Here is a 23,721-nt window from a genome sequence, read left to right on the forward strand (position 1 = left end):
TCCCAACACAAGAAATGATAAATGCTTGAGGTGACAGATATCCCAATTACCCAGATTTGATCATTAACATTGTGTGCATGTGTCAAAATACCATATGTAACCCCAAAATATGGGCAATCATTATGTATCAATTTTTTAAATTAACCTTATTTAGCACCTTAGAGATCATCAAGCCCACCAACATACACAATATGGGAGTTCCAGAAGAAAAGAAAAGAGAAAAAGAAAGATTATTTGAACAAATAATTCCCATAATTTCTTCTTTTTTTTTCTAAGGCGGAGTTTCGCTAGTTACCCAGGCTGGAGTGCAATGGTGCGATCTTGGCTCACCGCAACCTCCGCCTCCTGAGTTCAGGCAATTCTCCTGCCTCAGCCTCCTGAGTAGCTGGGATTATAGGAATGTGCCACCATGCCCAGCTAATTTTTTGTATTTTTAGTAGAGACGGGGTTTCACCATGTTGACCGGGATGGTGTCGATCTCTTGACCTTGTGATCCACCCACCTCGGCCTCCCAAAGTGCTGGGATTACAGGCTTGAGCCACCGTGCGGCCTGTTCCCATATTTCTGAATTTGATTTTTTTTAGAAATAAAACCACATACTCAAGAAACACAACAAATTCCAAGTTAAATAAACCCAAAAGAGATTCATGCCTAAACATATCATGGTCAAACCATTGAAAGACAAAGAAATAGCCTTGAAACCAGGAAGAGATCATTACATAGAAAGTTTTCTTAATAAGATTATCACCTGACTTCTCATCAGAAATCTGAGGTCAGAACAAAAATGCCAACAGCTCTCCAATATTTCACTTAATACTGAAAGATCACCCAGGACAGTTATTGCAAAACTTTAGCTTTCAAAATGTCTGCTATACTATGTTTTTAGGAGCATGCAGTAGTAACAGGCAGACATGTAGCTAAGGGACATTTTAAGGACCTAGGATGCTTCTTCTAGAGCTAGTATAAAAAAAAATCATATATATGTAATATATAATTATGTATTATATGATTTATATATAATTTATATTATATTAATTTTAATTTATTAATTCTTATTTATATTAATATATAATTTATATTATATTAGTTTTTATTAATCTATATTTATATTAATATATAAAATTTATATATTATATATGATCATATAACATATATAATTAAAATCATTTATATATTAAATCATATGATGAAGAGATAAAAAGTATGGTGTGTATAAACAGTCAATATATAATGATTATATATTATATATGTGATATATATTATATATTATTATATATGTGATATATATTATATATGATTATATATTATATTTGTGAAGCCTCTTTCCAGAGATTTTAAATTTCTTTTTTATTGAGAACAACTTATGCTTTAAAGTAAATAGAACATCAAACAAACTGCATGTTTTAAATGCTGTTATGATTTTTAATATCCTTTATTGTCATTACTGGTTGCTATTTTGTAGAATAAGGAACAACTTTGACAAGTTTCGTAGGAGTTTTAATACAGATTTTAAAATCTTGAACTTTTTTTTTTTAATAAACTAGAGATGAGGCCTGGCTATGTTGTCCAAACTGCACTTCAACTCCTGGTCTCAAGTGATTCTATTACCTCAGCCTCCCAAAGTGCTGGAATACAGGTATGAGCCACTGCACCCAGCCTCAGACTTCTGTTTTTGTTTAACATTTCCATAAATCTTTTTTTAATAAAAAACTAGAGCCAAGTAACAAGTACAGGAAAAAACTGTGCCTTATATCAACAATTTTGCTAATGTTAGGCTGAAAGATGGTAGATACCTAGAGTTTAAATTATGTTTAATCAAAATCGATATTTCTTAAAAGAAAAATGTATGTTAACAAAGAATTCTATAGCCAGCAAAACTATTCTTCAAAAAAAGGCAGAAATTAAGATATTTCCATATAAACAAAAACTGTGAGGATTTATCAATAGCAGACTTGTTATGCAAGAAATACTGAAGGGAATCCTTCATGCTAAACTAAATGATACTAGAAAGTAACTTGAATCTATACAAAGAAATAAAGAGCACTGGCAAAGATAACTACATAGATAAATATAAGAGGCAGTATAAATATATTTTTGTTTGTAACTCTCCTCTTCTCATATTAAAGACAACTACATGAAACAATAATTATGAAGCTATGTTGATGGGCTAATAAAATATAATGATGTAATGTATTTAGCAAAAAGAGTACAAAGAAGTTGAGAGAGAGACAAGCTACACTGGCGCGCACTTAGGTGTGCTTTGAAACTTAGTTGGTAGTAAGCAAACTAGATTGCTGTAAATTAAGACTTTATTCATTATTGCCAAGAAAACTATAAAAAAATGACTTTTAAAATATATTAAAGAAACAGCAGAGGGTTAAATGGCACAGCAGAAAATTTCTCTCTCAGTTCAGGTTACTATAACAGAATACCACAGACTATATGGTTTAAACACTAGAAATTTATTTCTCAGAGCCTGAAGGGTGGGAAGTTTGAGATCAGGGTGCCAGCATGGTAGAAATTCTGGAGAGAGCCCTCTTCCTGGTTCACAGATGGCCGTCTTTTTGCTGTGTTCCCACATGTGAGATAGTAGAGAAAGAATGCAAGCTTTATTTTGTAAAAATTAACAAACTGATTATGACTTATTTTGCAGTTGTTACAGGACCTAAAATCGCCTGAATAATTTCAGAAAGCAAAAATAAAAATGAATACAACTCTTATTTCAAGTAGAAAACAGACCAATGAACTTTCATGTAACAGAATACCAAAAAAAAAAAAAATCACTGAGAGGTTTCAGATTATATACCATAATACACCTTTTAAAAAGCTACCACTTATACATAATTCCATTGAGAAAGAATAGTCTTGTCAAGAAATGGTCCTGGGGCAACTGAATAACCATGTACATAAGAATGAAGGTGACTCTTACCTAACACCATGTGTAAGCATTAACAAAGACCTATATTTAAGAGCTAAAAATGGCAGGGCATGGTGGCTCAGGCCTATAATCCCAGCATTTTGGGAGGCTGATGCAGGCAGATGGCTTAAGCCCAGGAGTTTGAGACTAGCCTTCAACAATCCAACCTTCAACTTTCTTATCATTCTCTATTAGATACTTTCTATTTCATTAGTATCTATCCTTATCTTTATTTATTTATTTGTTTGTTTGAGACAGAGTCTAGCTATTGTCAGTCACCCAGGCTGGAGTGCAATGGCAAGATCTGGGCTCACTGTAACCTCTGCTTACTGAGTTCAAGCAATTCTCCTGCCTCAGTCTCCTGAATAGCTGGGATTACAGGTGCGCCCACCACCACACCCAGCTAATTTTTGTATTTTTAGTAGAGACGGAGTTGTACCATGCTGGCCAGGCTGGTCAAGAACTCCTGACCTCAGGTGATCCACCCAACTCAGCCTCCCAAAGTGCTGGGATTAAAAGCATGAGCTGCCATGCCCAACCGATCCTTATCTTTATTATTTCACTTCCACTTTTCTGGGGTTTAATATCCTGGTTTTGAGGAGGTTTTTGTTTTTTAGTTTTTTTCTTGTTTCAAATGTATCTTCCTTTTTTAAAAAAACTTCTTTCCTGTAAATCTGTTTGAGTTCTTTGTAAATTCTGGATATCAGCCCTTTGTCAGATGGGTAAACTGCAAACATTTTTTCCCATTCTGTTGGTTGCCGACTCACTCTAGTGACTGTTTCTTTTGCTGTGCAGAAGCTATGGAGTTTGATTAGGTCCCATGTGTCTATTTTGGCTTTTGTTGCCAATGCTTTTGGTGTTTTGGTCATGAAGTCTTTGCCTACTCCTATGTCCTGAATGGTTTTGCCTAGATTTCCTTCTAGGGTTTTTATGGTGCCAGGTCTTATGTTTAAGTCTTTAATCCATCTGGAGTTAATTTTAGTGTAAGGTGTCAGGAAGGGATCCAGTTTCTGCTTTCTGCACATGGCTAGCCAGTTTTCCCAACACCATTTATTAAACAGGGAATTCTTTCTCCATTGCTTGTTTTTGTCAGGTTTATCAAAGATTGTATGGTTGTAGATATGTTGTGTTGCCTCCGATGCCTCTGTTCTGTTCCATTGGTATATATCTCTGTTTTGGTACCAGTACGATGCTGTTTTGATTACTGTAGCCTTGTAGTATAGTTTGAAGTCCGGTAGTGTGATGCCTCCTGCTGTGTTCTTTTTGCTTAGAATTGACTTGCTATGCGGGCTCTCTTTTGGTTCCATATGAAGTTCATGGTGGTTTTTTCCAGTTCTGTGAAGAAAGTCAATGGTAGCTTGATGGGGATAGCATTGATTCTGTAAATTACTTTGGGCAGTATAGCCATTTTCATGATATTGATTCTTCCTTACCATGAATATGGAATGTTTCTCCATCTGTTTGTGTCCTCTCTTATTTCATTGAGCAGTGGTTTGTAGTTTTCCTTGAAGAGGTCCCTTACGTTCCTGGTAAGTTGTATTCCAAAGTATTTTATTCTTTTTGTAGCAATTGTGAATGGCAGTTCATTCTTGATTTGGCTCTCTTTAAGTCTGTTATTGGTGTATAGGAATGCTTGTGATTTTTGCACATTGATTTTGTATCCTGAGACTTTGCTGAAGTTGCTTATCAGTTTCAGGAGTTTTTGGGCTGAGGCGATGGGGTCTTCTAGGTATACTATCATGTCGTCTGCAAATAGAGACAATTTGGCTTCCTCCTTTCCTATTTGAATACCCTTTATTTCTTTTTCTTGCCTGATTGCTCTGGCTAGAACTTCCAGTACTATATTGAATAGGAGTGGTGAAAGAGGGCATCCTTGTCTAGTGCTGGATTTCAAAGGGAATGCTTCCAGTTTTTGCCTATTCAGTATGACATTGGCTGTTGGTTTGTCATAAATAGCTTGTATTACTTTGAGATACGTTCCATCAATATCGAGTTTATTGAGGGTTTTTAGCATAAAGGGCTGTTGAATTTTCTCAAAGGCCTTCTCTGTGTCAATTGAGATAATCATGTGGTTTTTGTTTTTGGTTCTATTTATGTGGTGAATTACATTTATAGACTTTCGTATGTTGAACCAGCCTTGCATCCCCGGGATGAATCCTACTTGATCATGATGGATAAGTTTTTTGATGTGCTGTTGCAGTCGGTTTGCAAAGGATATGAACAGGCACTTTACAAAAGAAGACATACATGAGGCCAACAAACATAAGAAAAATGCTCATCATCATTGGTCATTAGAGAGATGCAAATCAAAACTACATTGAGATACCATTTCACACCAGTTAGAATGGCGATCATTAAAAAATCTGGAGACAACAGATGCTGGAGAGGATGTGGAGAAATAGGAACACTTTTACACTCTTGGTGGGAGTGTAAATTAGTTCAACCATTGTGGAAGACAGTGTGGCGATTCCTCAAGGCCTTAGAAATAGAAATTCCATTTGACCCAGCAATCCCATTACTGGGTATATATCCAAAGGACTATAAATCATTCTACTATAAGGACACATGCACAAGAATGTTCATTGCAGCATTGTTTACAATAGCAAAGACCTGGAACCAACCCAAATGCCCATCGATGATAGACTGGACAGGGAAAATGTGGTACATATACACCATGAAATATTATGCAGCAATCAAAAATGATGAGTTCGTGTCCTTTAGAGGGACATGGATGAATCTGGAGAACATCATCCTCAGCAAACTGACACAAGAACAGAAAATGAAATACTGCATGTTCTCACTCATAGGTGGGTGATGAAAAATGAGAACACATGGACACAGGGAAGAAGGGAGTACTACACACTGGGGTCTATTGGGGGGAATAGGGGAGGGACAGCGGGGGGCGGGGAGCTGGGGAGGGATAGCCTGGGGAGAAATGCCAAATGTGGGTGAAGGGGAGGAAGGCAGCAAAACACACTGCCATGTGTGTACCTATGCAACTGTCTTGCATGTTCTGCACATGTACCCCAAAACCTAAAATGCAAAAAAAAAAAAAAACTTTTATTTAGGTACATGTGCAGGTTTGATACATAGGTAAACTGTGTATCACCGGGGTTTGGTGTACAAATAATTTCATTACCTGGTTAATAAACATAGTACCCAATAGGTACTTTTTTCTATCCTGTCTCCCTCCTCCCACCTTTCATACTCTAGTAGGCCCCAGTGTCTGTTGTTCCCATCTTAGTATCCATGTGCTCTCATTGTAGAGCTACCACTAATAAGTGAGAACATGTGGCATTTGGTTTTCTGTTCCTGTGTTAGTGCTTAGGATAATGGCCTCTCGCTCCATCCACATTGCTGCAAAGGACATAATCTCATTCTTTTTTATGGCTGCATAGTATTTCATGGTCTGTATGTACCAAATTTTCTTTACCCAGTCTATCGCTAATGAGCATTTACCATTAATGAGCATTTCCAAATCTTTGCTATTGTAAAAGACATGCTGCGCTCAAGCCTGTAATCCCAGCACTTTGGGAGGCCGAGGCGGGTGGATCACAAGGTCAACAGATCGAGACCATCCTGGTCAACATGGTGAAACCCCATCTCTACTAAAAATTACAAAAAATTAGCTGGGCATGGTGGCGCGTGCCTGTAATCCCAGCTACTCGGGAGGCTGAGGCAGGAGAATTGCCTAAACCCAGGAGGCGGAGGTTGTGGTGAGCCGAGATTGCGCCATTGCACTCCAGCCTGGGTAAACAAGAGCGAAACTCCGTCTCAAAAAAAAAAAAAAAAAAAGACATGCTGCAATGAATATACATCTGCATGTGTCTTTCTGGTAGAATAATTTAGATTCCATTGGATATACAATCAATGATGGGATTGCTAGGTTGAATGATAGTTCTGTTTTAAGTCCTTTGAGGAATCACCATACTGCTTTCCACAATGACTGACCAATTTATACTCCCACCAACAGTGTATAAGCATTCCCTATTCTCCACAAACTTGCCAGCACCTCTTATTTTTTACTTTTTCACAACAGCCATTCTGATTGGTGTGAGATGGTATCTCATTGTCATTTTGATTTGCATTTATTTAATGATTAGTGATGTTGGGCATTTTTCATATGCTTGTTGGCCACATGTATTTATTCCTTTGAAAAGTGTCTGTTCATGTCCTTTGCCTACTTTTTAATGAGGTTGTTTGTTGTTTCCTTGTAAATTTGTTTAAGTTCATTATAGATGTTGGATCTTAGTCTTTAATTGTTTGCATAGTTTGCAAAGATTTTCTCCCATTCTGTAGGTTGTCTGTTTACACTGTTGATAGTTTCTTTTGATGTGCAGAGAAGCTCTTTTGTTTAATTAGATCCTATTTGTCAATTTCTGTTTTTGTTGCAATTGCTTTTGGCATCATCATGAAATCTTTGCCCTTTCCTCTGTTCAGAATGGTTATTTCCTAGGTTATCTGCCAGAATTTTTATAGTTTTAGGTTTTACATTTAAGTCTTTAATGTATCTCGAGTTGATTTTTTGCATGTGGTGTAAGACGGGGGCCAGTTTCAATTTTCTCCATATGGTTAGCCAGTTATCCCAGCACCATTTATTGACTGGGGACTCTTCTTTCCCAATGTTTGTTTTTGTCAGCTTTGTTGAAGACCAAATGGTTGTATGTGTGTGGCATTATTTCTGAACTCTCTATTTTGTTCCATTGGTTTATGTGTTTCTTTTTGTACCGGTACCATGCTGTTTTGGTTACTGTGGCCCTTTAGCATAGTTTAAGTTGGAAAATGTGATAACTCTAGCTTTGTTCTTGTTGTTTACAATTGGCTTGGCTATTCGTGTTCTTTTTTGGTTCCATATGAATTTTTAAATAGTGGGGTTTCCTTCTCTATTTCCTTCTTTCCTTCCTTCCTTTCCTTCCCTCCTTCCCTCTTTCCTTCTTTCCCTCCTTCCCTCTTTCCTTCTTTCCCTCCCTTCCTTCTTTTCATTCTTCTTCCTTCCTTCCTTCTTTCCTTCCTTCCTTCCTTCTTCCTCTCTCTTTCTTTTCTTTTTTTTGAAACAGAATTTCACCATGTTGCTCAGGCAGGCTCTCAAACTCCTCAGCTGGAGCAACCCACTGGCCTTGGCCTCCCAAAGTTCTGGAATTCCATGTGAGTCACCATCTCTTTTCTAATTCTGTGAAGAATATCACTGGTAGTTTGAAAGAAAACAGCACTGAATTCTCTAAACTGCTTTGGCAGTATGGCCATTTTCCAAATATTGATTCTTCTAATCCATAAGCACAAAATGGTTTTCCATTTGTTTGTGTCATCTCTGATTTTGGTAGTGTTTTTTAGTTCTCATTGTAGCAATCTTTTACCTTCCTGATTAGCTATATTCCTAGGTATTTTATTCTGTTTGTGGCAACTGTGACTGAGATTGCATTTCTGATTTGGCTCTTAGCTGGGATGTTGTTGGTGTATAGGAATGCTACTGATTTTTCTATGTTGATTTTGTAAACTCAAACTTTGCTGAAGTTGTTTATCAGATCAAGTAGCTTTTGGGCAGAGACTATGGGGTTTTCTAGATATAGAATCATGTGGTCAGGTGTGGTGGCTCAGGCCTGTAATCCCAGCACTTTGGTAGTCAGAGGCAGGCAGATCACAAGGTCAGGAGTTTGAGACCAGCCTGGCCAACATGGTGAAACCCCGTCTCTACTAAAACTATAAAAATGTGCCGGGCATGGTCGTGTGTGCCTATAGTCTCAACTACTGAGGAGGCTGAGGCAGGAGAATCGCTTGAAATCAGGAGGCGGAGGTTACAGTGAGCCAGGATCATGCCACTGCACTCCAACATTAGCAAAAGAGGAAGACTCCATCTCAAAAAAACTTGTATGTTATTTGCAAACAAGGGTAGTCTGACTTCCTCTCTTCCTACTTAGATGTCTGTTATTTCTTTTTTTGCCTGATTGCACTGGTCAGGACTTCCAATACTATGTTGAACAGGAGTGGTGAAAGAGGGGATCCTTGTCTTTTGCTGGTTTTGGGGGGAGTATTTCCAGCTTTTGCCTATTCAGTTCACTGGGGGGTTCTCAAGATGGCCATTATTTTTAAGTATGTTCCTTTAGTGCCTACCCTATTGAGGATTTTTGACATAAAGTGATAATGAATTTTATTCAAAGCCTTTTCTGGATCAATTTATCATATTTGTTTTTAATTCTTTTTTATTTTTATTTTATTTTTTTGAGATGGAGTTTTGCTCTTGTTGCCCAGGCTGGAGTGCAATGGTGTGATCTCTGCTCACTGCAAACTCCACCTCCTGGGTTCAAGCAATTCTCCTGCCTCAGCCTCCAGAGTAGCTTTAGCTATTATAGGCACCTGCCACCATGCCTGGCTAATTTTATTTTTAGAAGAGATGGGGTTTCACCATATTGGCCAGGCTGGTCCCAAACTCCTTGACTTCAGGTAATCCATCTGCCTTGGCCTTCCAAAGCGCTGGAATTATAGGCATGAGCCACTGTGCCTAGACTATTTTTAATTATTTTTCTGTGATTCATCACAGTTATTGATTTGCATATGTTGAATCAACCTTGCATTCCAGGGATTAAGCCTAATTTATTGTGGTGGATTAGCTTTTTGATCTGTTGTTGGATTTGGTTTGCTATTATTCTGTTAAGGATATTTGCATGAATTTTCATCAAGGATGTTGGCCTGAAGTTTTGGTTTTGATTTTTGTTTGTTTTTGTTTTTCTGTCATGTCTCTGCCAGGTTTTAGTATTCAGTATAATGCTGGCCTCAAACAGTGAGTTGGGGAGGAATCCTTCCTAACTTCAATTTTTTGGAATAGTTTCAGTAGTAAAGGTACCAGCTCTTCATTATACATTAGGTAGAATTCAGCTGTGAATCCCTCTATTCTTGGGCTTTTATGTTTTTGTTGATAGGCTTTTTATTACTGATTAAATTTTGGAACTCATTATTGATCTGTCAGGGATTCAATGTTTTCAGTGTCCATTCTTGGGAGGTTGTGTGTGTCTAGGAATTTATCCATTTCTTCTAAGTTTTCTAGTTTGTGTGTTTAGAGGTGTTCATAGTAGTGTCTGATGCTTTTTGTATCTTTGTAGGATAAGTAGTAATGCCCCTTTGTCGTTTCTAATTGTATTTATTTGGATCTTCCCTCTTTTTTTCTTTAGTCTACCCAGCAGTCCATTGAGCTTACTAATTTTTTCAGGGAGCCAATTCCTGCATTCATTGATCTTTTCTATGGTTTTTCATATATCAGTTTGCTTCAGTTCAGCTCTGACTTTGGTGATTTCTTGTATTCTGCTAGCTTTGGCATTGGTTTGCTCTTGCTTCCCTAGTTCTTATAGTTGCTATGTTAGGTTGTTAATTTGAGATCTTTCTAACTGTTTGATGTGGGTGTTTAGTTCTATAAAATTCCCTCTTAACACTGATTTAGCTATGTCCAAGAGATTCTGATGTGCTTTATCTTTGTTCTCATTAATTTCAAAGAATGTCTTGATTTCTGCCTTAATTTAATTGTTTAGCCAAAAGTCACTCAGGAGGAGGTTGTTTAATTTCCATATAATTGTATGGTTTTGAGTCATTTTCTAAGTATCAATTTCTATTTTTATTGTGCTATGGTCTAACAGTGTGGTTGGTATGATTTCAGTTTTTTTGAATCTGCTAAGTATTATTTTATGTACAATTGTGTGGTCAATTTTAGTGTGCCATGTGGCAATGAGAAGAATGTATATTCTGTTGTTTTGGGGTGGAGAGTTCTATAGTTATTAGGTCCATTGGTCAGGTCTTCACTTCAGGTCCTCAATATCTTTGCTAGTTTTCTGACTCAGTGATCTGTCCAATATGATCAGTGGGGTGTCAAAGTCTCCAAACATTTTTGTGTGGGAATCTAAGTCTCTTTGTAAGTCTCTAAGAACTTGCTTTATGAATCTGGGTGCTCCTGTGTTGGGTGCATATATATTTAGGATAGTTAGGTCTTCTTGTTGAATTGAACGCTTTATGATTATGTAATGCCTTTCTTTGTCTTCTTTTATATGTTTGGTTTAAAGCGTATTTTGTGTGAAATTAGGGTTGCAACCCCTGCTTTTTTATAATTTCTATTTGCTTGGTAGCTTTTCTCCATTCCTTTATTTTGATCCAATGGGGTGTCATTGTGTGTAAGACGAGTCTCTTGCAGAGAATATACCATTGGGTCTTCCTTTCTTTTTTTTTTTTTTTTCCAGAGGGTCTTGCTTTGTCACCCAGGCTGGAACTCGGTGTTGCAGTCTCAGCTCACTGCAGTCTTGACTTCCCAGGCTCCTATTTCAGCCCCCAAAGTAGCTGGGACCACAGGCACATACCACAATGCCCAGCTTATCTAATTTTTGTAGGGACGGGGTTTCACCATGTTGCCCAGACTGGTCTTGAATTCTTAAGCTCAAGCAGTCTGCCCACAGAGTTAAATCTGCAGGATCAATCTCCACATATCAATACTAATCTTGAATATAAATGGGCTAAAGTCTCCAATTAAAAGGCACTCATGTTGTTAACTGGTTATTATATAAACTTGTTTGTGTGACTGCTTTATAATGTCACTCGTCTGTGTACTTAGGTGTATTTTTGTAGTGGCTGGTAATGGTCATTCCTTTCAATATTTGGTGTTCCTTTCAGGACCTCTTGTAAGGCAGGTCTAGTGGTAACAAGTTCCCTCAGCAACTGCTTGAATGAAAAGGATCTTATTTCTTTTTCACTTATGGAGCATAGTTTGGCTGGAAACCAAATTATTGGTTTAAATTTTTTTCTTTAAGGATGTTGAATATAGGCCACTAATATATTCCGGCTTGTGGTGTTTCTGGTAATAGGTCCACTGTTAGCCTGATGAGGTTCCCTTTGTAGGTGACTTGTTCCTTCTTTTTAGCTGCCTTTAACATTTTTTCTTGCATTTCAATCTTGGAGAATCTGATGATCATGTGTCTTGGGAATGGTCCTCTTGTGTAATATCTCATGAGGGTTCTCTGCATTTCCTGGATTTGAATGTTGGCCTCTCTAGCAAAGCTTGGGGAGTTTTCATAAATGAAATCCTTATACATGTTTTCCAAGCTGCAAGCAAGTTTGCTTACTCCTCATCTCTTTCAGGGATGTCAGTCAGTCATAGATGTGGTCTCATTACATAAACCTGTATTTCTTGGAGGTTTTGTCCATTCTCTTTTATTCTTTTTCCTTTATTTTTATCTGAGTGAATTATTTCAGAGAGCCAGTTTCTGACCTCAGAAATTCTTTTCTCAGCTTCGTCTATTCTGCTGTTAATACTTACAACTGCATTAGGAAATTTTTATAGTCTGTTTTTCAGTTCTGTCAGATCAGTTTGGTTCTTTTTCATAATAACCATTTCATCTATGTACTTGCATCATTTTATTGTGACTCTTAGCTTCCTTGAATTGGGTTTTGACATTCTCCTTAATCTCAAGTATCTTACTGTTTAATATAACATCATCAAATTCATACTGAGGTCATTGATTTTTTAGTTTTTCTTCTTTTCTAATGTGTGCACTTAATGCTATTATTTTCTTCCTGATCACTGCTTTGGCTGCATCACACAAGTTTTAATACATTGTAGTTTTGTTATGACCCAGTTCAAACTATTTTCTAATTTCCATTTTAAATTCTTCTTTGACCCTTGCTTATTTCAAAATACACTAATAAATTTTCAAACACATTTTGAAAATATTGTGGGCTGGGCATGGTGACTTACACCTATAATCACTTTGGGAGGCCAAGACAGGATGCTTTCTTGGTCCCAAGAGCATATATATACGCATATATATACCCCCATGTATATATGCCACCATGCCCATATACATGCCACCGTGCCCAGTTAGTTGAGATATACATATATATGTCTCAACTAACTGGGCACGGTGGCATGTGTCTGTGGTCCCAGCTACTTGGGAGGCTGAAGTAGGGGGATCACTTAAGCCCAGGAGTTCAAGGCTATGCTGAGATCTGACTGTACCACTGCACTCCAGCCTGGGTGGAGTGTATATGGGCATGTATATGGGCATGGTGGGTAGAGCAAGACCCTGTCTCAAAAATAAATGTTATAAAACAAGTTTTAGTCATAGTGCTGTTAACTGATTTCTGGCTTAACTCCACTAGGGGAAGAGATGCAAAAATTCTATATGCATTTAATCCTTTGTAACTTGCAAAACTTGCCTCATGGTCTACCATATATCCAATTTTTGCAAATGTTCCATATTTGCTCAAAATGTATGTATACTCCACAGTTGTTTGGGATGTATGTGCTTGAGAGATAGATAGATAGAGAGAGGCAGACAGAAAGTGAAAGAGCATACCAAGTTTATTAACTGGGTTGTTTAAATATCCTATATGGTTTTAATTTTTTGTCTGTTTATTTTATCAATTAAAAAAAAACTTTGTTAAAATCTCCAACAATAACAATTGACACTAGGTACAAATTAGGAATTGTTAGGTATCCCAGCAAACTAAACCTTTTATCATTACAAAATGTCCTTCAATATCTCTTGCTATGTATCTTGATCCAAGGTCTACTTTGTTATACTAGCTTTCTTTGTTTAGTGATTGCATGATGTATCTTTTTCATCATTTTACTATCAAATTTTCTTTACTCTTTAATTTAATGTTTTTGTTTTATTTTATGATGGAGTCTTGCTCTGCTGCCCAAGGTTTCTGGAGCTGCCCAAGGCCTTGGGAGCCTACCTCTTGTATCAGCATGCACTGCATGTCAGACATGGAGTCAAAGGAGATTATTTCAGAGTTTTAAGATTTAATGACTACCCTGCTGGGTTTCAGACTTTCCTGGGGACTGTAGCCCCTTTATATTGTCCAATTTCTCCCATTTGGAGTAGGAAGTAACTAAATTGTTTTCAATTTTATAGGCTCATAAGTGGAAGGGACTTGCCTTGTCTCAAATGAGACTTTGGACTTTGACTTTTGAGTTGATGCTGAAATTAGTTAAGACTTTGGGGGACTGTTGGGAAGGCATAATTGTGTTTTGAAATATGAGAAGGACATGAGGTTTAAGGGGGGTCCAAGGGTAGAATGAGATAGTTTGGCTCTGTGTCCCCACCTAAATCTCATATTGAATTATAATTCCCACTTTTGGAAGAGGAACTTGGTTGGAGGTGACTGGATCATGGGGGCAGATTTCCCCCTTGTTGTTCTTGTGATAGTGAGTGAGTTCTCATGAGATCTGATGATTTAAAAATGTATGGTACTTCCCCCTCTCCCTCTCTCCTGTTGCCATATGAAGATGTACAAGCTTCCCCTTTGCTTTCTGTCATGACTGTAAGTTTCTCAAGGCCTCGCCCAGCCTGAAAAACTGTGAGTCAATTAAACTACCCAGTCAAAAGTAGCTCTTTATAGCAATTTTAAAACAGACAATTTTAAATCAGCAACGGAACAAGCCCTGATGGAAAAGGACTGTGTTCCATTATCTGAAGTAGGCTTCAGAAGGTGGATGATAAGAAACTTCTGGGAATTAAAAGAACTTGTTCTAACCCAATGTAAAGAAACTAAGAACTTTGAAAAAAGGTTTGATGAAATGCTGAAAAGAATAGACAATATAGAGAGGAATATAAATGAACTAAAGGAGTTGAAAAATACAACACGAGAACTTAGTGAAATATGCACAAGTTTAAACAGCAGAATGGATCAAGCAGAAGAAAGGATATCAGAGGTCGAAGACCAACTTAATGAAATAAAAAGACAAGACAAGAATAGAGAAAAAAGGATGAAAAGGAATGATCAAAGTCTCCAAGAAATATGGGACTATGTGAAAAGACCCAATCTGCGTTTCATTGGTGTACCTGAATGTGATGGAGAGAATGAATCCAAACTGGAAAATACTTTTCAGGATATTACCCAGGAAAATTTTCCCAATCTAGCAAAGCAGGACACTATTCAACCCCAGGTAATATAGAGAACACCACAAAGATATTCCTCAAGAAGAGCAACCCCAAGGCACATAATCGTTAGATTCACCAGGATCGAAACGAAGGAGAAAATACTAAGGGCAGCCAGAGAGAAAGGCCAGGTTACCCATAAAGGGAAGCCTATTAGTCTTACAGCAGATCTCTCAGCGGAAACCCTACAAGCCAGAAGAGAGTGGGGGCCAATATTCAACATACTTAAAGAACAGAACTTTCAGCCTAGAATCTCATATCCTGCCAAACTAAGCTTCACAATTGAAGGAAAAATAAAATCTTTTATGAACAAGCAAGTACTCAGAGATTTTATTACCACCAGGCATGCTTTACAAGAGCTTCTGAAAGAAGCATTATACATAGAAAGGAACAACCAGTATGAGCCTTTCTAAAAATATACCAAAAAGTAAAGAGCATCAACATAAAGAAGAATTTACATCAACGAATGGATAAAATAGCCAGTTAACGTCAAATGGCAGTAACCCTAAATTTAAATCGACTAAATCCCCCAATCAAAAGATATAGCCAAAACCTAACGGTATATCAAAGATACACAAAGACTCAAAATAAAGGGTTGGAGAAAAATTTACCAACCAAATGGAGAGCAAAAATAAATAAATAAACAAAAAGCAGGAGTTGCAATTCTCACATTTGAGAAAATAGATTTCAAAGCAACAAAGATACAGTGGTAAAAGGATCAATGCAACAATGAGAGATCTTAATACCCAGATACATAAGACCCATAACGAGATTTAGACTCAACGAGACAGAAAATTAATAAGGATATCCAGGACTTCAACTCAGATCCGGAACAAGTAAACTCAATAAATATTTATAGAGTTCTCCATTTTAAATACACAAAATATTGATTGGCCATTATTAATACCCATTTTTAGAATGAAGCAATATTCCTGTTCTCTCTCCCTCTTTTTCTTCCTCTTTCTTCCTCTCCTTCTCTCCTTTTTCACAAAAAAAAAAAAGACTAATTTATGGCAATTGTGAATGGGATTGCATTCCTGATTTGACTCTCAGCTTGACTGTTGAAAGCTGGAGGCATGATGCTACCCAACTTCAAACTATACCACAGGGCTGCAGTAACCAAAACAGCACAGTACTGGTACAAAAACAGACACATGGACCAATAAAACAGAATAGAGGTCCCAGAAATAAGCTGCATATCAACAGTTGACAAAAATAAACAATGGGGAAATAAATATCTGTTCAATAAACACATCTGACAAAGGTCTAATATCCAGCATCTACTAGGAACTTATAATATACAAGAAAAAGCCAACCTATTAAAAGTGGGCAAAGGACATGAACAGACACTTTTCAAAAGGAGATATACATGCAGTCAACAAGCATATAAAAAAAGCTCAACATCACTGATCATTAAAGAAATGGAAACCAAAACCACAATGAGATGCCATCTCATACCAGTCAGAATGACTATGGTGAAAATGTAAAAATAATAGGCATGGTGACTTACACCTATAATCACTTTGGGAGGCCAAGACAGGATGGGTGGGATATATACACTGTTGGTGGGAGTAGAAATTAGTTCATCCATTGTGGAAAGTAATGTGGCAATTCATGAAAGCACTAAGAACAGAGCTGCCATTAGACTCAGCAATCCCATGAATGGTTATATACCTAAAGGAATATAAATAATAAATACATGCACATATATATTTATAGCAGCAGAATTCATATGACATGTCACAGAAATGACATGGAATCAACCTAAATGGCCATCAAAGACAACTAGTATAAAGATAATCTGATACATATATACCATGAAATACTATTCAGCCATAAAAAAGAATGTGATTATGTCCTTTGCAGCAACAAAGCCAAATACCACATGTTCTCACTTTTAAGTGGAAGCTAAATCATGAGAACACATACACACATAGAGAGGAATGACAATGGAGCCTACCAGAGTGTAGCAAGTGGGAATAGGGAGAAGATCGGGACAAATAACAAATGAGCACTAGACTTGATACCTGTGTGACTAAATAACCTTACAACAAACTCCCATTACTTGAGTTTACCTATTTAACAAACCTGCACATATATCCCTGAATTTTAAATAAAAGTTTAAAAAAACTTATTCTATTATAGAGAATATAAATATTAATATAGCAATCTTTAAATCCACTATAATACTGTTTGCTATTATCCAAGCCTCTTATTTTTCCTTTGTCTTTCTTCTCATGTGTTCTTTTGATTATTTTATATTATTTTATTATTTATGATTATACATTCTTACATTATTCTCTTAGTGGTTTTCCCAGAGATTACAACATGCCTTCTAGACTACTTGAGTTCAATATAAATTAGAAATTTTACTACTTACTGAAATAGGGAAAGGAAGTTAGAACACTTTAACTCCATTTTCCCCCTTACCAAAATTACATATTATTGTCACAAATTTTAATACTCTTATAAACACATCAGAGTTTATTTAATGTTTTTTGAATTTGCATATATATTTATCCTTAATGCTCTTCATTTCTTCTTGCATCTCCAAACTTCCATCTTCGATAATTTTTTTTCTGTCTAAAGAACATTCTCTTGTATTTCCTTTATTGAGTGTCTGTTGGTGACTGGTTTCTCTTTTTGAAAAATATATTAATTTCGCTTTGTAATTTGGAATATTTTACATTAAATACAGAATATCATGTCTGCAGTTACTTCATTTTAGCAAGCTGAAGATGGAATTCCATTGTAACAGCCTGACAGTCCTACTGTGGCTCCTTTTTCGGTAATATGTCTATTGTTTTCCTTTGGATAGCTTTAAGATTTTCTCATAGTCTTTGGTTTGCAGCACATTAATTTTGGTTTTTCTAAGTGTGAATTTTATTCTGCTTGGTGGTATCAGTTTTTTCTGAATCTGTTGCTTGATTCTTTTGTCAGTTTTGAAAAATTCTAAACCAAACATCTTTTCACATTGTTTCTACTGTATCTTAAAATCCCTATTCTTCTGGTACCCCAACTACATATACATTAGATTTTTCAACATATCCAATATGTTTCATTTTTTTCAGTGTTTTTTATCATTTTATCTCTGGCTGCCTTGATATAAATTTCTTTTTAACTATCATCTAGTTCTTCACTTCTCTCTTCAATTAGGTTGACCCATTTTAAAATCCATTCATTGAGCCCTCAATTTCCATTAATGTAATTTTCATTTCTATAATTTCCAATGGACTGTTTATTGATAATTTTAGTCCCTGCTGAAAATCTCTATCTTGTCTTTAAGCCCTTGAATATAATTATCTTGTTTTAGAAATACATATCTGATGTATTCATTATCTGAACTTTATATTCATGTATTTCTATTGTCTATTGTTTCTCTTGTTGTTTGGTGACAACGTGTCTTTTGTGTGTGTGGTATTTTTGATGGAGCAGAACATATTGCATATGAAAAACTGTAACAAATATTCGATACTCCGCATTATATTATTTTCCTGTACAGAGGATTTACTTTTGCTTCTGGAAGGCAGCTAGTTATCCAGGAACACTAGCAATGCTTTATGCTAGTGATTTAAAACTTTTGGCCTCAAGAACACTTTGCTCTCTTTAAAATTATTGAAGACCTCAAGTAGCTTTTTTTTTTCACACAGGCTCTATCAATATTACCATACTAGAAATTAAAAGATACCTTATTGATTTATATATTTTGAGGCAAAGTCTTGCTCTGTTACCCAGGCTGGAGTGACCTGGCTATTTCAGCCTGCAGGATTTGCAGAGTCCAAGCCAACTGAGGCATAGATGGTTCCCCAGCACAGCAAGGCTGTTTTGTCAATGCGTGGCCAGATTGGTTCTTTAAGTAAGACCCTGATGCATTCCTCCTCACTGGGTGGGTCCTCCCAGCTGAGCCCTCCAGCCACCCCCACCAGTGTTCTATGGCCAACAGAGTTCTAATTTCTCACTGGGATGGAGGACCTGGAGGGTGAGGAGGGTCACTACCTTTGCTGCATAGGTGCCGCAGTGGATCTAGCCTGCAGGCTTAGAGAGTACAAACTGATCAGGGGCTAAAGGGATCCCCCAATACAGCACAGCTGTTCTACCACAATGCAGCCAGACTGCTTTTTTAAGCAGATCCTTGATCCCATTCCTCCTGACTGGGTGAGACCTCCCAACTAGGGTCTGCAGCCACCTCCTGTAGGTGCATTTGGGTGGGCAACTGGTTAGTACCCCACTCTACAATGGAGCTTCCAGAGAAAGGGGTAGGCTGCTACCTCAATGGTTTCATAGTCTTCACTGGTGATACCTCCAGGTACTGGAAAAACCAAGATGACTAGGGTCTGGAGTGGACCCCCAGTAAACTGTAGCAGCCCTACAGAAGAGGGGCCGGACTTTTAAAAGAAAAATAAACAAACAACAAAAACAAGAACAACAACCATAACAAAAAACAGAAACCGCATCCAAAAGTCAACAAGCTCAAGGATAGGAGGTCAATAAGCCCACAAAGATGAGAAAGAATCAGCGCAAAAACACTTAAAACTCAAAAACCAGAGTGCCCCTTTCATCCAAATGACCACAACACCCCTTCAGCAAGGGTTCTGAACTGGGCTGACGCAGAGATGGCCGAAATGATAGAAACAGACTTCAGAACATGGATAAAAATGCACTTCAGTGAGCTGAAGGAGCTCATTGGAACCCAAGGCAAGGAAGCCAAGAATCATGATAAAATAATGCAAGAGCTGACAGCCAAAAGAGCCAGAATAGAGAGGAACATAATTAACCTGATAGAGCTGAAAAATAAACTACAAGCTGAAAAACACAATGCAATCACAAGTATTAGTAGCAGAACAGACCAAATGAAGAAAAGAATCTCAGAGCATGAAGACTGTCTTTCTGGAATAAGACAGGCCGACAAGAATAGAGAAAAAATAACAAAAAGCAATGAACAAAACCTCCAAGAAATATGGGATCTTGTAAAGAGACCAAATCTACAACTGACTGGGGTACCTGAAAGAGTAAGGAAAAATGGAACCAATATGGAAAACCTATTTCATGATATCATCCAGGAGAATTTCCCCAACCCAGCTAGACAGGCCAAAATTCAAATTCAGTAAATCTGGATAACCCCAGTAAGATATTCCGTGAGAAGATCATCTCCAAGACACACAATCATCAGATTCTCCAAGGTCAAAATGAAAGAAAAAATGTTAAGGGCAGCCAGAGAGAAAGGCTGGGTCACCTAAAAAGTGAAGCCCATCAGACTAACAGTGGACCTCTCTTAGCACAAATCCTATAAGCCAGAAGAGCCTGGGGGCCAATATTCAACTTTTTTTTTTTTGAGACCAAATTTTATTCGTGTTGTCTAGGTTGGAGTGCAATGGTGTGGTCTCAGCTCACCGCAACCTATGAGTTCCTGGGTTCAAGTGCTTCTCCTGCCTTGGCCTCCCAGTAGCTGGGATTACAGGCACCCACCACCATGCCTGGCTAATTTTTTTGTATTTCTAATAAAGACAGGGTTTCACCGTGTTGATGAAGCTTGTCTTGAACTCCTGACCTCAGGTGATCCACCTGCCTCAGCCGCCTAAAGTGCTAAGATTACAGGTGTGAGCCACCATGCCCAGTCCAATATTCTTTTTTTTTTTTGAGACGGCGTTTCGCTCTTGTTACCCAGGCTGGAGTGCAATGGCACCATCTCGGCTCACCGCAACCTCTGCCTCCTGGGTTCAGGCAATTCTCCTGCCTCAGCCTCCTGAGTAGCTGGGATTACAGGCATGCGCCACCATGTCCAGCTAATTTTTTTTTTTATTTTTAGTAGAGATGGGGTTTCACCATGTTGACCAGGATGGTATCGATCTCTGGACCTTGTGATCCACCCGCCTCGGCCTCCCAAAGTGCTGGGATTACAGGCTTGAGCCACCACGCCCAGCCCCAATATTCTTAAAGAAAAGAAATTCCAGGCCAGGCGATGTGGCTCACATCTGTAATTCCAGCACTTTGGGAAGCTGAGGTGGGCAGGTCACTTGAAGCCAGGAGTTCAAGACCAGCCTGGCCAACATGATGAAAACCTGTCTCAATCAAAAAATAAAAAAATGAGGTAGGCACATACCTGTAGTCCCAGCTACTGAGAGGCTGAAGTGGGAGAATCACTTGAACCTGGGAGGCAGAGGTTGCAGTGAGCCAAGACAGCGCCACTGCACTCCAGCCTGGTCAAGGGAGTGAGACCCTGTCCCCCTGCAAAAAAAGAAAGAAAGAAATTCCAGCCCAGAATTTCATATCCAACTGAACTAAGCTTCAGAAGCAAAGGAGAAATAAGATTCTTTTCAGACAAGCAAATGCTGAGGAATTCAGTACCACCAGACCTGCCTTACAAGAAGCCCTGAAGGACTAAATAGGGAAGGGAAAAACTGTTACCAGCCACTATTAAAACATACTGAATTACACAGACCAGTGACACCATGAAGCAACCACATGAACAAGTCTGCAAAATAAACAGCTAGCATCATGATGACAGGGAAATAAAAGGAAAGGAAAAAAGCAGGGGTTTCTGTTCCTGACAAAACAGACTTTAAAGATTAAACAGGATAAAGGAGGATGTTGCATAATGATAAATGGTTCAATTCAACAAGAAGACATAACTATCCTAATTTCTCTCTTATAGAATAATCTTTACTTTTTAGTTAACTCGATGATAAATAACAATAGTTAATATTTTTTAAGTGGTTACTCTGTGTCAGGCACAGCCATGGGTACATTAATGAATTATTTCATTTGTTCTTCACTGCAATCTTGTGAAGATAAGTATTATCACTATTTTACAGGACAGAAAACCGAGTTTTAATGAAGTGAAATATACCTACGCAAAGGTACACAGCTGTTAATTTTTAGTGTGGATTTTAAACCTGAATGTGTTAATTAAACTTTGTCAACATTTTAACGCGGTCATATTTTTGAAATGTATACTATCATACAGTGTAACATTTACAAAATGCATTTTAACTGTATAAGCATGCTGTATACCAAATTCAGTTTCCTGGTTTTGATATTTTACTATATCAGATGTAACACACTGCAGAAACTAAGTGTAGGTTATAAGGGGCCATTCTGTACTGTTCTGTCAACTTCCTGTGAGTCTATAATTATTTAGAAGATAAAAAGCCACTAAAAACCTACATATGGCATGCTTCTATTTATGTAAAATTTTTTAAATGGCAAAATTATGGAGATGGACAACAGATTAGTGATTACTAGGGATGATGGAGGGAGAGAGAGATGGGTATGTTTTGTAAGTCAATACCACAGATCTTTGTGGTCGTGAAACAGCTTTGTATCTTGATTATAATAGTCATTATACGAATCTATACATGATAAATTGCATAGACCCCACACACACACACAGGTGTGTATATAAAACTGGCAAAATCTGAAAAAACTCTGTATTACACTAATGTCGTTTCCTGGTTTCCTTACCATATTATTTGTATGTAAAATATTACCATTGGAGGAAACAGGGTGAAGGGTATAGGAGACCTCTTCTTACTACATTTGAAACTTCCTGTCAATCTATAACTATTTCAAAATAAAAAGGAAACATAATTTAACAAATACACCAAAACACTTCCCAAAAAACAGCTTCAAACAAATGTTGGTTTATCAAAATATTGTAAAGTAACCAGTTAGAGTGAATTGTTTTCATTAGGACTTACTGATTTTTTGCAATAGAACCAAACCTGTCAAGACTGTCATACTGAAGAAAAGCAATGGAGGGGCAATAAGTACAAATTGCTTTAAGATTCAACTAAAGGCCAGGTGTGGTGGCTCACACCTGTAATCCCAGGACTTTGGGAGGCCAAGGCAGGAAGATTGCTTGAAACCAGGAGTTTGAGACCAGCCTGGGCAGCATAGGGAGACCACATCTCTATATATTAAAAAAAAGTATTAATAATTAAAAAAAATTTTTTAAGTCAACTTAAGTTCTGATTTAAGTATTTGGAATTCAGGGAAGTTTTCCTCTTTTGAGGAAATTACTCTTTTTTTCTTTTTTGGTTAAGGTTGATTTCACCAACTTTAAGATCCCCCCCAGGGGAAAACTGCATATACTAAACAACACATGGAAAGTAATAATAGCTAAACTTACCTGGCTATTACTACCCACCAGGCACCAGTTTATGTAATTATGCCCATAAACACATTTTAAGCTCAGATTACTCTGCTGCAGATTTTTTAATATTCTCATTTTATTGATAAGGAGAAAGCGACAGAGTTGTTTCACAGTAATGTTGCAAGTTGTAGAGAGTTTCTGCTATAGCTAAATTTCTACACATCTTTTAAGTCGTATACTTTGGGCTTTTACACAATTTCTTCAATTAAAAGAATATTATCTTAATTCTTGTCATTAGCATTAGTTTGACAGACTATTTGCTTTATTTACTGGACCATTCGCTCATCTGCTTTATTTTGCTCACAAGGTAGAAAATATAAGAAGCAATAGTATTTTGAAAAGTGTGCTTTTTTTCCTTGGGTTCAAATAACAACAGTTAACTGAGAGAAAGAAAGAGTAGGAAATTTAGAATTTGAAACCAAAGGGAAGGAACTGAAACCTGGTTTCTCCAACATGTATGTGATAACAAAAATATCTGATCTTTGAGGACCTCATCTTTAAACCCTAATCTTTGATATTATTTTTATAACTCTAGTGCCGTGACACCACCTCTGGGACAACACCTTAGTGGGGAAATGGATATATTCATAAGACAGAAAGGGTAGGGGAAGAATGCAGTTAACTTACAGGCACTGCTGTAGTGATACAAGATGGCAAGCAAGAGAACTTCCGTAGGCAGCCAAAGGCGCCAGCGCAATGACTTCTGGGAATCAGCCGAAGCGCGGGGCCTGGGGACT

The 23,721-nt window shown here is 37.4% G+C and overlaps 1 long non-coding RNA gene across 1 annotated transcript; it reads right to left on the reverse strand.

The window, feature by feature from the left end:
- Nucleotides 1–1,939: 1,939 nt before the first annotated feature.
- Nucleotides 1,940–23,682, reverse strand: LOC144579032 (uncharacterized). Its single transcript, XR_013525815.1, has 3 exons — nucleotides 23,612–23,682; nucleotides 20,933–21,057; nucleotides 1,940–2,567 (listed from the first exon to the last, which is right to left on the reverse strand). It is a non-coding gene; the product is annotated as an uncharacterized LOC144579032 (long non-coding RNA).
- Between the last annotated feature and the right edge of the window lie 39 nt (nucleotides 23,683–23,721).

Source organism: Callithrix jacchus, chromosome 13 (assembly GCF_049354715.1).
Source record: "Callithrix jacchus isolate 240 chromosome 13, calJac240_pri, whole genome shotgun sequence".
NCBI classification, from domain to species: Eukaryota; Metazoa; Chordata; class Mammalia; order Primates; family Cebidae; genus Callithrix; species Callithrix jacchus.